Raw genomic sequence first — 16127 nt, forward strand, 5'->3', positions numbered from 1 at the left:
GAGCTTCTCTGCATTTAAAGCATGTATAAGGGTACGTTTTTATTAAACCTATTTAGTTTGACAGGAGTTATGTAAGTCTGCATCAACCAGTTATACAGAGATTGAAAGTAACAAAGTACAAACTTTATAACTGTTTATTATCAAGTAGATAATTCTGATTTTACTATTTTTGTGGCAACTTTACTCCTTACATTTTAACCTTTTTAATACCTGTACTTTCTATTCCTTACATTTTACAAAATTGGCTTGTTACTTTAGTTTTTTGCAAAAGGTGAATATCGGCAAATAGGGCGGTGTCCGCCCTTTTCGCCGATATTCACCTCTTGTAAACTGTGTCGGGTATCTACCACACGTAGAAAAAAGCAAGAGAAAAGAAAAAAAGTCTAGCTGTCCGGAGGATTATGAGATTGTGTGTGTACGTCTTTGAGAACTGTAAGTCATATAACTGATGTTGTCAGTTCATTTAAGGCTGTTGTATTGGTATATAGTTCTAACAAATTCAAGGAAGTTAGCTAGTGATTTAGTTGTTTGTTTTCTTCACCTGTTAGCTAGGTGGCATGTTGCATCAAAAGAGAGAAGGTGTGCAATTGTGCGAAAAGTGATGCAACTGGAGAGCTATCTTTATTAAGCAGCATTAATGATAACATTGATGTGTTTACTCTAAATGCAGAGATATTTCCGGGTAAAGTTGGAAACCAGAATCATCTTTAATTACAGACCTAATCTAGTCCTCACTAATAAATTTCAAATAATTTCACCGGAGTTACGTGTCATCAATACTATATCCAATCTAATTTGATGGGACTATAGGCTACTGTCCGTTGCACTTGACGCACCACTAAGACAATTTAACAGATTTGGTGGCATTCTGCAATAATTTGCGACAAACCAGTGCAGCTTGATGGCGCGGAGTTCAGCACATAGTATGGATTCCAACATGATTGTAAATGAAGAAAACAGATCAGGCAGACAAGCAGCAAGACGTTCCCAATCATCCTCGGCCTTATCTGAGAGAGATGTTTGAGATAGCATCAAGAATGAATCCTGGCCAATGTGCTGGGGAACTTCTTATTAATGTCTGTTTAGTAATTCATATTGTATCCTTTATTTTCTTTCCAAACGCAATATCTGAGCACACTCATATACATGTAGATTAAATTAAATGTTAAGGGAAATATTAAAAAAGAGAAACTGGATCTGTGAATTCTCACAGAACCACAACTGAATTCATATCTTTCTACTCAGTCAGAATCTTATTAACTTGGATTCCCAGTCTCTGTCTCAATAACCATATATGGGATGTTTTAGAACTATTGGCGGACATCCATTTAAAATGTAGCCAATGGCATAAAGACCCTTTTTTCCATGTCCACGGAAGTTTCTTAGCGTGCTCTCTAGTAACATTCATGTGGTCCAGGCAGCTTTGAATAAAAAATGGTCATGGACAAGGCTACTTTTATAATTCCAAGCCTGTACTTTGTTACTTTTACTTGAGTAAAGAAATTGAATCTGTACTTCTACTTTTACTAGAGTATTTTTTAACACAAGTATCTGTACTTCTACTTACGAAAAGTATGTACTTTTGCCATCTCTGCAGTAATATTGAAGTACTTTTAAGCTAATGTTACCTGACTGCCTCTGACAGTTTTTACAGAATTGTCTCTGTGCATTCTCAGATATGTCCTCTCCCAATCCCACCTTCCATAATTCAAGTTTCAGGGTTGTTAATACAGTAGACCCTGATGCAAGCCTGCTGTAAAAAACTGATTCTAATCCTTTATTATTGCATTTCTTGATAATTAATTCCTCCAAAGAAGAAAGTACTGGCAAGTTTAACGATTGGTAATGAATAAAGAGAACAAAACCCCTTATCTGTAAATATTTAAAGAAGTGTTTTCTTGGAATATTATTCTTAATAGATACTTGATAAAACAACAACAATGTCCCCTCCTGAAAAACAATGCTTTGTTTAATCCTTTTTAAACCCACAACCGGAATCGTGAGTCCTTCGTGCCTGGTTTGAATAATTTGTTGCCCCAAATGGGGCTAAACTGGGATGGAGATTCAGCTATTTCTATGTACTCTCTAGATTCATACCATACTCTAATCATATTAAAAACAATGGGGTGCATGATGACTGTTTTCAATTGTTTAAACTTGTCTGAGTATATATACAATGTAATGGCCTCACTAAGTCTAGACTTACTCAGCTATCCAGTAAATTCACAACCACCAGGCTAAGACGAACAAAGAACGTTCATGCAAAAGATCTTCATTCCTTTTCTCCTTTCCTATATTTATGCTGTAAAACTGAACACAATACAACTACTTTTTGTCCATTTGTCTCATCGTGTATGCTACAAAACACACTTGCTAGCAGGGCACATGCAACAAACACCGCCACTGCCAAGAACAAAACAACTTATACATTTCCCAAACTTTTAAATACAACTTTTGCAATTACGGTCATTGCCTTTGTGTGGGTAGAAAACAAACAATAAGCAAGTGGAAATAATAACTTGTCTGGAGACAGCAGAATGAACAATCTTTTTTGGGTGACTACTCTTGTGTGTCTGCAAGGTAAAGAGGAAGTATATAGTTCAATTACCCAGTAGTCCACCCTCAATCCCCACTACAGTCAGTAGTTGGCGCTCTACAATAGCAAACTATATACTAGCTTGTGTACAGGAACAGAAATAAAATCTTGGTCTGCTCAGACCATGATACTCCCTGCCTGGTATCTTAGGGATACCGTATCTATGAGTTTACATGTCTAAACACTCAATAGCATGTATCCTTGGATCATGAAGGCTCCAAAATCATGGTTGCAGCTTTTGCCATGGTCCCGCTACACGTTCCGTTCTGCAATGCCATGTTACATCCTGCCATTATCTGCGGTGCCCAGCTACGTCCTGCTGTGCCTTGTAATGCTGCACAGTGCCCTGCTATGCCACAAACTACTGCAAAGAACTACTACAAACTACTATTTTTTGGGACTGTTATTGCCACTCTTCCTTCTAACCCCAACCGGCCGTCAGACACCGCCTACCATGAGCCTGGGTCTGTCCGAGGTTTCTTCCCAAAGGGGAGTTTTTCCTTGCCACTGTCGCACTGTTGCTTGCTCTAGAGGAAACTACTAGAACTGTTGGGTCCTTGTAAATTCTGGAGTATGGTCTAGACCTAAACCCGTTGGCTTGCTGCTCCTTCTCAAGACCTTGCTATCTTCAGACAATACTGGCATCTCTCTCTACAGAACATCTGCAGATTTCTTTTTAGTATTATTATTATTATGTGTATTATTATGTGTATTATTATATATATTAGGACACAGCTGATGATACTGCCACATGCCGAGCCAGACCTGTCTGCTAACACTGGAGCAAAAAGTTTCAGACCACATTGGTTGTAATTATTTTGTGCCGCATGTAAGGAGATGAGATATATCTTGATAGTTGTAATAACATAACACATGCAGATTGGTGATTTATCACTTAGAACTTCTTTATTACAAAAAACAAAAAAACTAAACATAGGTCACTTTGTACCATTAATTCCATCTGGGAAGAAATAAATATGGAAAACTATGTAAATTGTGTAGTTGTACGTAAAATTAATCATTTTGTATCTATGCGTGTGTGGGGTAGTGGCTGCTGACTCAAGGGAAAGGTATAACACTTGTTCCCACTATCGCTGTTTACAAGCCGGCTCTCAAGGTCTTAACAACTTACCATTATTACCTTATTTTTGACAAATATGACATCCTTTGTTGGGAAAATCTAATGAAATCCACAAGGTCTGCTCTGGGAGGCGACTGTGTAACCACTTAAAAGAGAGCGGGGACATAATGGAGGACTTCTGTGCGCTCTGAGATAGCATACTATCATTAGCAGATCAAATCGATCAACATGGTTTATCAGCAGATGCCATTTTGGCACACATATCATTTTTGGAAATACTAGGGCGGATAAGTTCTCGTCAAGAAATAATAAATATTTCAATTGATTATGAAGGGATTAAAGGCACATGCACTAATGTCTGACCACATATTACTGAGTTTGTCCATCCATCCATCCATCTTTATCCGCTTATCCGGTATCAGGTCGCGGGGCAGCAGCTCCAGTAGGGGACCCCAGACTTCCCTTTCCCGAGCCACATCAACCAGCTCCGACTGGGGGATCCCGAGGCGTTCCCAGGCCAAGTTGATCTACTGAGTTTGTAGATATGTTAAATCCCTGAATAATTCAGAATGTCAGCTCTAATAAAGCTTTCCCTACAGAAGACGCAACTGTGCAAATAAATGCAAAAAACCATGCAGAAGCCACTCAGCTCGAAATGTTCATTATTAACACGTGGTATGTACGGTTATCCTAATTACATCACAAATGCCAGAAAATCAGGAAATGTCATGAAATAGTAGAACGTTTTCCATTATGAGTCAGCTGTTAATCAGCTGGTTTGTATGGCTGCGTTGACATGAGATCTGTTTTTTAACACATCTGAGTTATTTTGAACGCTAAATTGGCAGCAGCCACATGACTCATACTTATATGTCTTGTGTTCTGGTGCATTGCCTTGGGTGCTCCAAGGACTCTGGTTAAACTGCAGTGCATTTTGCCTTGTTGCTGAAATGTGCTATAAACTTGCCTTGCTTCTCCTTCTTGTCACTCTAGCCAATAGAAGCTAGCTAACATTGGTAACATTCACTCTTGACTTTGATGCTGAGTTACAATCAAGCTCACAAGCCAGGTTTAGTTATTGTGTCTGTGTAGTGTTTATTTACTGCAGCAGCCTCTAGTTGGTCAATTCATAATAACTTTAGCCCTGTTGTTGCTCTAAATTACAAGCTAATATGGTACCAGTTGTTGAGCTTGCTCGCCTAAGAGAGGCAGGGAACGTGTGATGGGTTGAAAGATGTGAGGGCAGTGACAACACCACTATAAAAGTGACATTATGAAGAAAAAAAGGTGACACAAAATACCAGTGTCATTGGGTGAAATGCCATGATAAAATTTTAACAAAACAGGACAGATAGAAATGTGTTGATTTATTTATATACAGAATATAGAATTACAGAATGTGATGCATTTACCTCTGGTTCCTGTTTCCCATTTGAGTTCTGTCATGTTCTAATTTGCCTGAAATCAGTCATTCTAAAGGACTTTTGACAAAACGTCAGCATGCTATGAGCACTATGTTCTAAGTTCATACAATTGTGGGGAATTATAAATTATCTAAATTTGACACTTACTTTTACTGTCAGTGTTTTTGACCAAAACACATTACTGAGCTCTAACAAACACGCACACATGCATATATTTGCAAAGCTACTGACAAATAAGTTATAAATATTTAGAAAAATTCCAGGTTTTCTGTGTAGCAGTTTTCTTCACTGAAATGTTGCTATGGAAAATTCTGAATGCACCTGCTCAACTTTCAATCAATGGAATAGTGTTACACCTTCTGATAAATCTGTATAATGGAATGCTCAAGTGAGTGAATGTTTGAACTGAATGACATTAAATCCCTAAAAACATTGCTCCATAGCACTACTAGTGAACTAAATGCAGTGCAACTTAATGTGATGGTTCAGAGTAATTTCACCCTAGGGTTCTTTGCACCATGGCCTTGAGCTAAACAACCCCCCAGAAGCTTTTTTCATCTGGGTAGAACAATGGCCAAGTTAGCCTTATCAGCTTATTAGCTTAGTGCAGGCGCTAATAGAACCACGGGTGTATCTCATAAATTACCCCACTAATAATGCCAGAAATTATACCAAAGTTCTACAGTAGTAATAATAATAATATGTATACTTGATTAATCCCACAAGTGCAAATTACAATGTTTTCACACTGTTGTTATTACATACATTACACAGAGATGTCAGAGCGGGGGGGGGCTGCCCATGGAAAGGCGCCGTGAGCAGTTGGGGGTTCGGTGCCTTGCTCAAGAGCACCTTGGTTGTGCCCAGGAGGTGAACTGGCTCCTCTCCAGTAACCAGTCCACCACCATACTTTGGTCCGTACAGGGACTTGTACCAGCGACCCTCCGGTTTCCAGCCCAACCCCCTATTGACATAGCTACTATTAAATAAGGTATATTAATAAGAATGGAATAACTTATTTTTTCGATTGAACAACAGACAGGTGACATCAGCTTTTAGTGGTACAATACCAACCCGAAGCAAAATTACATATTTGGGCATCACCATACATGCACTGCTACAGCGAGTTGTCCAGGACTATTATGAAACTATATTAAGTAGTGTTCAAAGGGATCTGGACAATTGGTCTGACCTGCCGGCATCGCTAGGGTCCAGGATTGCTTTCTGATCTTTAAACAGGTGGAGGAGCACCTAAGATACATAAGTGGCATTTGAGGCCCACCTAATCATTAAATGGTTTGTTGATTTTCCTGTGAGAGGATTAGTGTCCAATATTTATGCTAAACTGATGCAAGTATCCATAGAAGAACTCCCAATAGTAAAGAAATGGGAGCAAGAGCTGAGCCCTGAGGGGAATGTAAATGTAAATGTGCTGTATTTATATAGCGCTTTTACAGTCTTAACAACTGCTCAAAGCGCTTTTACATCTACAGGAAACATTCACACACATTCATACACTGTGGCCGGGGCTGCCGTACAAGGTGCCACCTGCTCATCAGATAAACATTCACACACATTCACACTCCAATGCGCAGCACCGGGGGCAACTTGGGGTTCAGTGTCTTGCCCAAGGACACTTCGATAATGACTGCAGGGGCAGGGATCGAACCACCAACCTTCTGATTGGCAGGCAACCGCTCTACCACTGAGCCACAGAAATGTAATTTCTATGAACCTAAATCCCCAGTCTATCCATTTCAACATACAGTTAGAACACTGCATTCTATTCCAAATCAAGACATGACCAATTTGATTATGTTTTTGTTCTACCTTTACAGAAAATGAAGAAAAAATAATATTAGGCTGTTCAAAAAATAGCTCTATTGGCATTCTTTACAAACTCAAACATTTACTGTATTAAATTAAAAATGTCACAAGGGTTTGCTTTACTTCAAATCACTGCACTAATATGTATTTGCATAACCATTATTACTGAGAAATGCTTCACGCCTGTGTTGCATGGAGTCAACCAACTTCTAGCACCTGTGAACAGGTATTCCAGCCCAGGACTATTGAACTACATTCCACAATTCCTCTGCATTATTGGGTTTTGCCTTAGAAACAGCATTTTTGATGTCACCCAACAAGTGTTCTACAGGATTAAGTTCTAGTGTTCTATGGGATTCAGGGCTGGGGATTGGGCTGGCCACTCCATAACATCAATCTTGTTCATCTGGAACCAAGACTTTGTCTTGTTGAAAGACTCATTTCAAAGGCATTTCCTCTTCGGCATAAGGCAACATGACCTTATTTATTATTAGTATTTTGATGTATTTTGATGTGTTGAAACTGATCCATGATCCCTGGTATGTGATAAATAGGCCCAACAACACAGTCTGAGAAACATCCCAGTAACATGATTTTTGCACCACCATGCTTTATTGTCTTCACAGTGAACTGTGGCTTGAATTCAGTGCATGGGGGGGAGTCGTAGTCCACAGAATGTTGCGCCATTTCTCCTTTTGCAAGTAATTGTGCCCTTTGGCAAATTTCAACGCACATGTCTTTTTCAGCAATGGGACATTGTGGGGGGGCTTCTAGCTGATAGCTTTGTGTCACATAACCTTCTTCTGATTGTAACAGTACTCACAGATAACTTTAAGTCTTCTTTGGTTTTCCTGGAGCGGATTATTGGTTGAGCCTTTTTTCATTTTGGCTTTTCTTCCATCCATTTGAATGGAAGTTTACCGTTTTTGGCGTTCAGGCTTTGGAGGCCATTTCAAGTCCCTTCCTTATATGTTTTCCCCTCTTCAATCAACTTTTTAATCAAAGTAAGCTGTGCCTCAGAGCAATGTCTGTGACGACCCATTTTGTGACGAGTATTTTAGTGTGAAATGCACTATAATCACCATGCAAAACATTTGCTTCCTTCCTTCCTTAAATATGGACCACAATTGACACCTGTTTCTTCACAGAATCAATCACATCACTAATTGAACACATCACTGATATTATTCAGTTACATAGAAGGAGCAGCATTCATGTCATGACTGTTGGGTCTGTTGATTTTCTATGACTCTACAACAGTAATTAACAATTTATTTGCCATGAAATATCCCTTTTACCAAAAAGATGATTCATTAGGTAGTATGGTATTAGGTTAGTGGTGTTGGACCGCGGTCATTTTGAACACAACTTTATGTCACTGGACATATTGGGCTCCCAGAAGAGATACAGTACGTCTCTAAAGTCATTCCCTCTCCCTACTGCATATTCACTCATCTTGAACAAACTGGAACTTTCCTGCATATGGTCTGGTAATGTGAACAGGTGCATGAGTTCTGGAAGAAAACATAAATAGTATCTGATGTTATAGGATGTCCAATCCCTACTGACCTTATTGTTTTTTTACTTAATGACCTCTGCGTCACAAGAACTAGAAGAGAGTGATTAGGCAAGGTGTGATTATTGTTTGTTTGTTACATTTTCCTGGAGACCGCCAAGGGTGGGGGGTGGGAGAGGGTTTTTGTTATTGTTCAGCTTGTTTGTTCTCAATGTCTGCATATAAAAAAATGAAAAATGTATCTTAAAAAAAAAATACAGATCGCCAGGGATGACTGTCTCGTGCTGAGATGAGATGGCACATTATGTAAATTATGTCCCCTATTTCACTCAGGTTGGTGTGACACGGAGGATAACAGGGCTAACAAAGCAGTGTGACACATTCAAGATTTAAGATTTACCAGTGAGAAATGAGTTTCCTTCTCTTCCATCACTGGACCTTGATAGTATTGTGTGTGTGTGTGTGTAAGCTGATAGTCTGAAAATTTAGTAAGAATTGACTTTCACTGCTATTGAGTTTTGTATTCACCCCCAGAAGTATCAGTTTTTTTTTTACAGATTTTGTGTCAGAATGGAGACCGATATCAATATAAACATAAACACCCGGTTTTAGCTGGTTGAAAGCCCTCTAATTGTACTGTTATATCAGCTTTACATAAAGTACCATACACACTAGAAGTCGACCAATATGGGTTTTTCTCTGGCCGATGCCAGATGTATTATAGCCCACCTGCTTCTCGTCATAGTTGTCAGATTTATCTATCATATAATCAATAATATAATAAAACTAGAGGGAGGCAGGGAATACAGCCCAATCCAGCTGGGGAGAGTTCTAGCCCGACCAGGCTCCTCTCTTTACCCTGTCTCTTTTAGTTACAGTATTCTTTAATAGTTTTAGACAGCTGGGGGACTTCCTTTGACACACTTAGCTCCTCTCTCCTCTATCTTTCTATCTTCCCGTTTTGTGTGCATCCATGTCCCAGAAATGCTTGTTACTAACCTAGCTCTGGGGAGTCATTCCCCGGAGTCCTTATGTTCGTTTTCACCCAGCATGTTTCCTCGGATCAGGGAGGCTCCCAAAACATGGTTGCAGCATGGTCCCGCTACACGTTCTGCGATGCCATGTTACATCCTACTACGCTCTGCGGGGCCTAGCGATGTCCTGCTGTGCCTTGTAATGCCGCACAGTGCCCTGTTATGCCACAAACTACTACAAAGAACTACTAAAAACTACTATTTTTTGGAGAATGTTATTGCCACTCTTCATTTTAACCCCAACCGGTTGTCAGACACCGCCTACCAAGAGCCTGGGTTTGTCCGAGGTTTCTTCCCAAAGGGAAAGGACTAGAACTGCTGGGTCCTTGTAAATTCTGGAGTGTGGTCTAGACCTCCTCTATCTTTAAAGTGTCTTGAGATAACTCTTGTTATGAATTGATTCTATAAATAAAATTGAATTGAATTGAATTGAATTGAGATGTCAGATATTTGGCCAAAATGTGCTAATTAAAAAAAAAAAGAATTTGAAATGTAACACTAATAATTTCTTAAGATTTCTCAACAAAAACATTTTATTGAACACTTCACCAACGTGCATTTGTAATATTAAATTAAAGATGTACAATGTAAAAACATATATTGTGTAAGTAATGTATACAAAATATATTAATTAAACGAAACAAGTAAGAATAAAATAAACTTTTTTAAATAAACGTTTCAATGAAAACAAAGTTAAGTGCACTTGGAGTTGCATTTATCAAACTTCTGAGAACACAAATCTGCAAACTTTCATAACTTAACAATTCTTTTTTTTAGGATTATTTTTTGGGGCTTTTGCCTTTATTTGATATTGACAGCAGATAGACAGGAAAGGGGGAGAGAAAGAGAGGGGATGACACACAGCAAAGGGCTGCAGGCCGGACTCAAACCCAGGCCTCTACATGGGGCGCACACTCTTACTGGGTGAGCTAATTAATTGGAATTACAATCAATTACAATTATATTACAATGTTAACAATAGTAGTTGTGCACACTGTAGCAGCAAGCAGCATTTCTTTGTTTTAGGTCTGAAGAAAATCTACAACACTTGAACACAAAAAATCTTAGTGGATCTTCACTTCTGCTATGGCTACACTAGGCTGCACGCAGATCCGCCTGCTTATTAATCAGCTTTAGGCAGTGGTGGCCTGAAGGTTAAAGAAGAGAGCTTGTGACTGGGAGGTCGTCGGTTTAATCCCCAGAACAACAGGATAAAATCTCAGGTGACAATCTTGCATTTTGCTAAGGGATGATTAATGAAAGAAAAGTTGGATCGATTTTTTTCATGTTCTTCATTGTGCATTATATACTTCACAACTTTGAAATACATTTTATAAGTACTCTGTTTATGCTATATATACATAGATTTGTGTAGAAAACTCCCACCGTACATACAGTTAAACGGCAGGGACAAGGGACAACTGGATATACTCTCATTTCATTCATCTAAAATGCATGTTTTGTGCTTTATATGTCAACACTTTCACCAACGTCGGGTTGGACAACTAATTTAGCTGTTGTGCCAAGAACAAAAAAATGACACCACCCAAACTAGCGGTCAGTCCGACAGACAATTGCTGTTCATAATACTTGATTTGGTTTATCAAAGATTCTTGCAAGGCAACACAATACAAAGAGAACATCCAAAACATTAGTCAGGTCGGACCACTGTGTTTAACTATATATCTTTAAAAGTTACACTTACACATGGTTGAAACTGACAACAGAAAATAATCTGCACAATTCTTTTTTTTTTTCATCAATATCTTTATTGGATTTTTTACATAACAACCCTAGAACTGTGTGAAGTGATATTGTAGAAAAAATTATCAAGTAGGTACCAGATCAACCTATCCCTCCCTCCCTCCCACTCAATCCACCCCTACAGGTCTAAGCAATTCTAAACAACAATTTGTCTACCTGGAAGTGATTTTTGTGTTAGCGAGACAGTCAAGTGAACAAATTGTCACTACCCAATGTGAGTCGAGTGCAGACGTGAGTTGCGCATGTATCATGTGAGTTGCGCCTGCTCAGATTTAAATTGTTTACTTTCTATCCAATGTGAGTTGAGTTTACAACATAATGCCAAGAGATACGGATCCGCCTGCGAGCAAGATGGGCCAACCCGGTCTCACAGCAGTTCATGGAATGGTCACGCAATTTTGATTTGTGTACAATCGCGCCGGCCACAACACTCGGGGCGACATCCACAGACGCAGGGATACGATCCGCGGAACACCAAACGCCGGCCACAACAACGTGGAAAGGAACTGTCACGCGTGGGATATGCCAACAACAACGTTGTGGTTAGTAAGAATAACACGAAAGGAACTACAACACGCGGGACACAATCCCCGGGATGAAAGTCCTGTTGTTTGACCCACGCACTACCCCCGACCAACCTACCTGCGGGGCTTTTGGCATTTCAGTACTACTCTCTACAGTAATCGTTCTGTGATCGTGAAGTAGGCTTTGCATTGAAATACATTACTTTAAAATTCATTACAACACACAAAAATAACTACATAACGTGATCTGTACAAGAATCAATAGATTAAATAATGTGACAATTTCACAAAATGCCATGAGACTAGGCTGGATAGGCGTATCTGTATCATACTGAAATTTGTGAAATCCATGAAATAAGAAACTTTTCTCCCCCCCTTTTCATTTTAGCCCCAATCCCAACGGCCTCCTCATTGACCCTCAGTAGCTCAAAGCTCTATTGAAAATAAAGTACAAATAAATAAATTCATCTCGTACTTTAAGGAGTCATGCAAAAATCTTTTCTTTTATGCTCTGTTGCTTGGAGTTGTCTCCTCCTCTCCCTCCTGTCTCCCTTGTTTACCAAGTGCTTGACTTGACTCGCGACTTGCAGGTCTTGGCTTAGGACTTGACTTGCAAAGACTTTAGACTTACTTGAGACTTGCAAAACAGTGACTTGGTCCCACCTGTGCTGTGTACCAACCTCGAGACAATCACTTTGTCCATTTAGAATCTTTTTCGTATTCTATTCTTCTAAATGAATGCAGTTGGGGTGACTGAATATTCAAAGCTTTGATTGAAGGAGCCTGATTCCGCCAATCTTACAGTTGAATCTTCGCAGAGATGTTATGAAACAAGGATAATGCCATTTTAGATATATGGGGGTGCCCAGTGCCTGATCTACCTGTTTTATCCCAATAAGTCAATATACAGACTATTATGATGTAAATATCAACATGTAATGCTGTGAATAAAAATTTGAAAAGAAATAGACTTTTAAATAAATCTTTGTGTGTGTGCATGAATAAATCCAACTGTTCCATGACAGATTTAGGTTTCACCTTCGAAGATACTTGTGTTGGAGGAACATCTTGACAGCAGGGATTTAAATCTTTAACTTTAAATGTCTGAGAAAAGAAAATGTAAAGTGTGGGTTCACTTTGAAATAGTAAAAGATGATCCCAAAAAAGTACAAGTTGTGCTGTCGACATGAGCATCCTCACTTTTTACTGCATACTACCACCTCTTGTGCAGTACGCACCACTTAAAAAAAAAAAACGCGTAAATGCGTCTTTCACATAATAGCTTAAGGCTGAAAAATGTGCCTGTTAACATTGATAATTGTAGTGGAAAAATATATTATTGTAACCGATTTCTAGTCACTATGCCACTGCCAGATGCACCAGCACAGCCGCGATGCAATGCACTACTTCAATTAAACTTTAAATTATAGAAACACGTCATAACAAGAGTTTGCTCGAGACACTTTACAGATAGAGTCTAGACCACATTCTATAATTTACAAGGACCCAACAATTTCCCACGAGAAAGCATATGCTGCAACAGTGGCAAGGAAAACTTGGAAAACCAACGAGCAGTTGGGGGTTCAGTGCCTTGCTCAAGAGCACCTTGGACCACTTATTAATGTCATCCCTCACACACATGATTTGACGATCAGTTGACAATAGAAACGACTTCAGGCTTCTGATTTAAATTCTTAGTCGGGGACACCCCTAAAATGTAGCAATTGTTAGAAAATATGTATATTCTTGCATGTCTCATTAAATCTTTAGAACATTGTGAACTGAACCCTAATCCATGTTTTTTTGTTTTCCGAGATCTCACCACTGCTTTCAAAATCAAGTGACAAAGGTCAAGCCAGTAGATGATAGGATTCAAACCACAAAACAAACGGAATCAGATTGTTTCACAAAAGTTGGTGAGAGGAGTCTGTTGTGCAATGTCTGCAGTGAAAGGCCCTTACTATGCAGTTGGACTAAAAAAGGACAAGCTACAAGAAAGTATTCTTTATGTATTAGGCAATAGGTATAAATATTATTTTCAGGTGTTCTTTGAGGGACCAAACTAAATGACTATACTGCAGTCCAAAGAAAGTCTAAATAATTGGTGTGCCAAAAGATATCAAAAGTGACAATGTGTATGCTAAACAGCTCCAATATTTCCGAGACAATGTCGCTCCTGTCACCATGACCCCATTTACACCTGCTTTTGAAATGAATCTGTATCTGGACAGCTTATCTTGCATGTTAATTAATGCAATGGTATAGGGCTGAATTTACCAGAGTCAGCCAGGTGGAAATACTGTGAGTAGTGTCTATTATATCTGTACATTTGTTTAAGCAGGCCTGTGGTGAGTTCAATTCTGAAGTACTTGAATATTACAGTGCAGTGGGACACTACCTTTATTCCACTACATTTAATATATCTAACAGCTGTAGTGAGAAGTTAGCAACCTGATACGGCTAACTTCTCAAGAAGGGTCACCAGCACATGTACTTCTTGTGGTGGCTGAAGCAGGCTGGCCTCAGTTCTGCTGTCCTCACCACCTTTTACAGGTGTGTGGGGGAGAACACACTGACATTCCACATCGGTGGCTGGTATGGGAACTGCTCTGCAGCAGATAAAACTTCTCTACATAGAGTCGTTAAATCTGCTCAAAAGATCACAAACTGCAGTCTCCCTTCCTGGATGACATCTACGCCAGCGGATGCAGGAGTTGTGCCTCCAACATCATGAGAGATCGCACTCACCCAGCACACAACCTGTTTAATGGCAAGAGGCCATAATAGGCCATCAACCTTAATGCTAGAACCACAAGGCTAAAGCGCAGCTTTTACCCAAAGGCGGTGAGGCTTGTGAACTCAAGGACTGTCAACTAGACTGTCTACTGTGTGCTGCTGCCATTGCTTTTGCCTAAAGAACTGTATACATTTTATTGAACTGTATGCACTTTACCAAATTGACAACTGATGCACTTTACTTGATAGACTGCTGATGCCCTGAAATACTTGTCGCTTTGAGTGTTTTTATTCTCATTCTATTTATTCCTGTTATGTTGGAGTGTGGGCAACAGTTTTTGATGCACAGTGGTGGAATGTAGCTGTACATTTACTCAAGTACAAAATTAGGTAATTTTACTTTAATTTTTTTCTTTTCATGCAACTTTTTATACTTCTACTCCACAGGGGAGAAAGGGGGAATGACATTCATTAAAGGGCCGGAGGTCAGACTCAAACCCGGACCCCTATTTATCATGGGCGCCCGCTCTACCAACCGAGCTATCAGGGCACCCACACTACAATAATCTGATAGCTTTGAAAATTAAGTTGTTTGCAAACAAAACACATGTTGTTAAAAAATAGTAGTTTATTCTAAATTATACTACCCAACAATACACAAGCCTACAAGTAAGACTGAAATGATTTGCAGATTAAACACTTACTTAATTGACAGAATTGTTTTTATCATTTCCATTCTCTAAAATGTGAAGATTTATCTGCATTGCGTACTTTTACTTAAGTAACCTTTTCAATGCAGGAGTTTTACAGTATTTTTACAGAGTGGTTTTTGTACTTTTTCTTAAGGATCTGAATACTTCTTCCACTGCTGATAATGCAGTTACACCACCTACTACTTCATATTGTTACTGATCAAATTAGAATAAGGGGTTTTCAACCTCATAGGTGGCACCACATGGTGTAACCTGATATGTAGGCAAGGTCACAGGATATTTCTTAGATATTGATATTTTTAAGTTTAGTAGTAGGATTGTTTTATCAGACTGAAGATTAATTTCCCTCTCTTTTTTTGGTTTAAAATGAGTGGGGCTTAATAATTTACTCAGAGCCCCAGGTGTATTAAGTGGTTACGCATAGCAGCATTGACGTATTGACTTACACTTGTCATTTCAAGTGTCTTGTATCCGGATAAATTCCAGCTGACATTTAAAACACTTTAAATGAATACATCCAAAGGTGGTTTCGGCAATCGGATTTCAATCTGTCACAAATGATTCTTGATTGCACGTACATAAAGCTTTTTGGATAACAGCTTTCACACAAAGGCACTTGATAAAAGGGGTTGGAGTGGTAGCATGTGGGCACTGTGTTCTAAATACATATATCTACCACAAATCTACACATATCCTGCAGTGATGCGGCTACTGATGTAACAATGTTGTCTAACATTATATGTGTTGTGTCGTCTCGTCTCATTCTGGAGATCAGTCTCCCCCTAGCTATCCACAATGTCATTTTTGGCAGACAGTTTTTACATACCCATGTGCTATATATTGTGCTTGCGATATATTTGTATGAGTGTGACCTATGCAGATTGTGAGTTATGGCATGACAACGGAATGGAC

This window comes from Etheostoma cragini, chromosome 22 (genome assembly GCF_013103735.1).
Source record: "Etheostoma cragini isolate CJK2018 chromosome 22, CSU_Ecrag_1.0, whole genome shotgun sequence".
In the NCBI taxonomy this organism is placed as follows: domain Eukaryota; kingdom Metazoa; phylum Chordata; class Actinopteri; order Perciformes; family Percidae; genus Etheostoma; species Etheostoma cragini.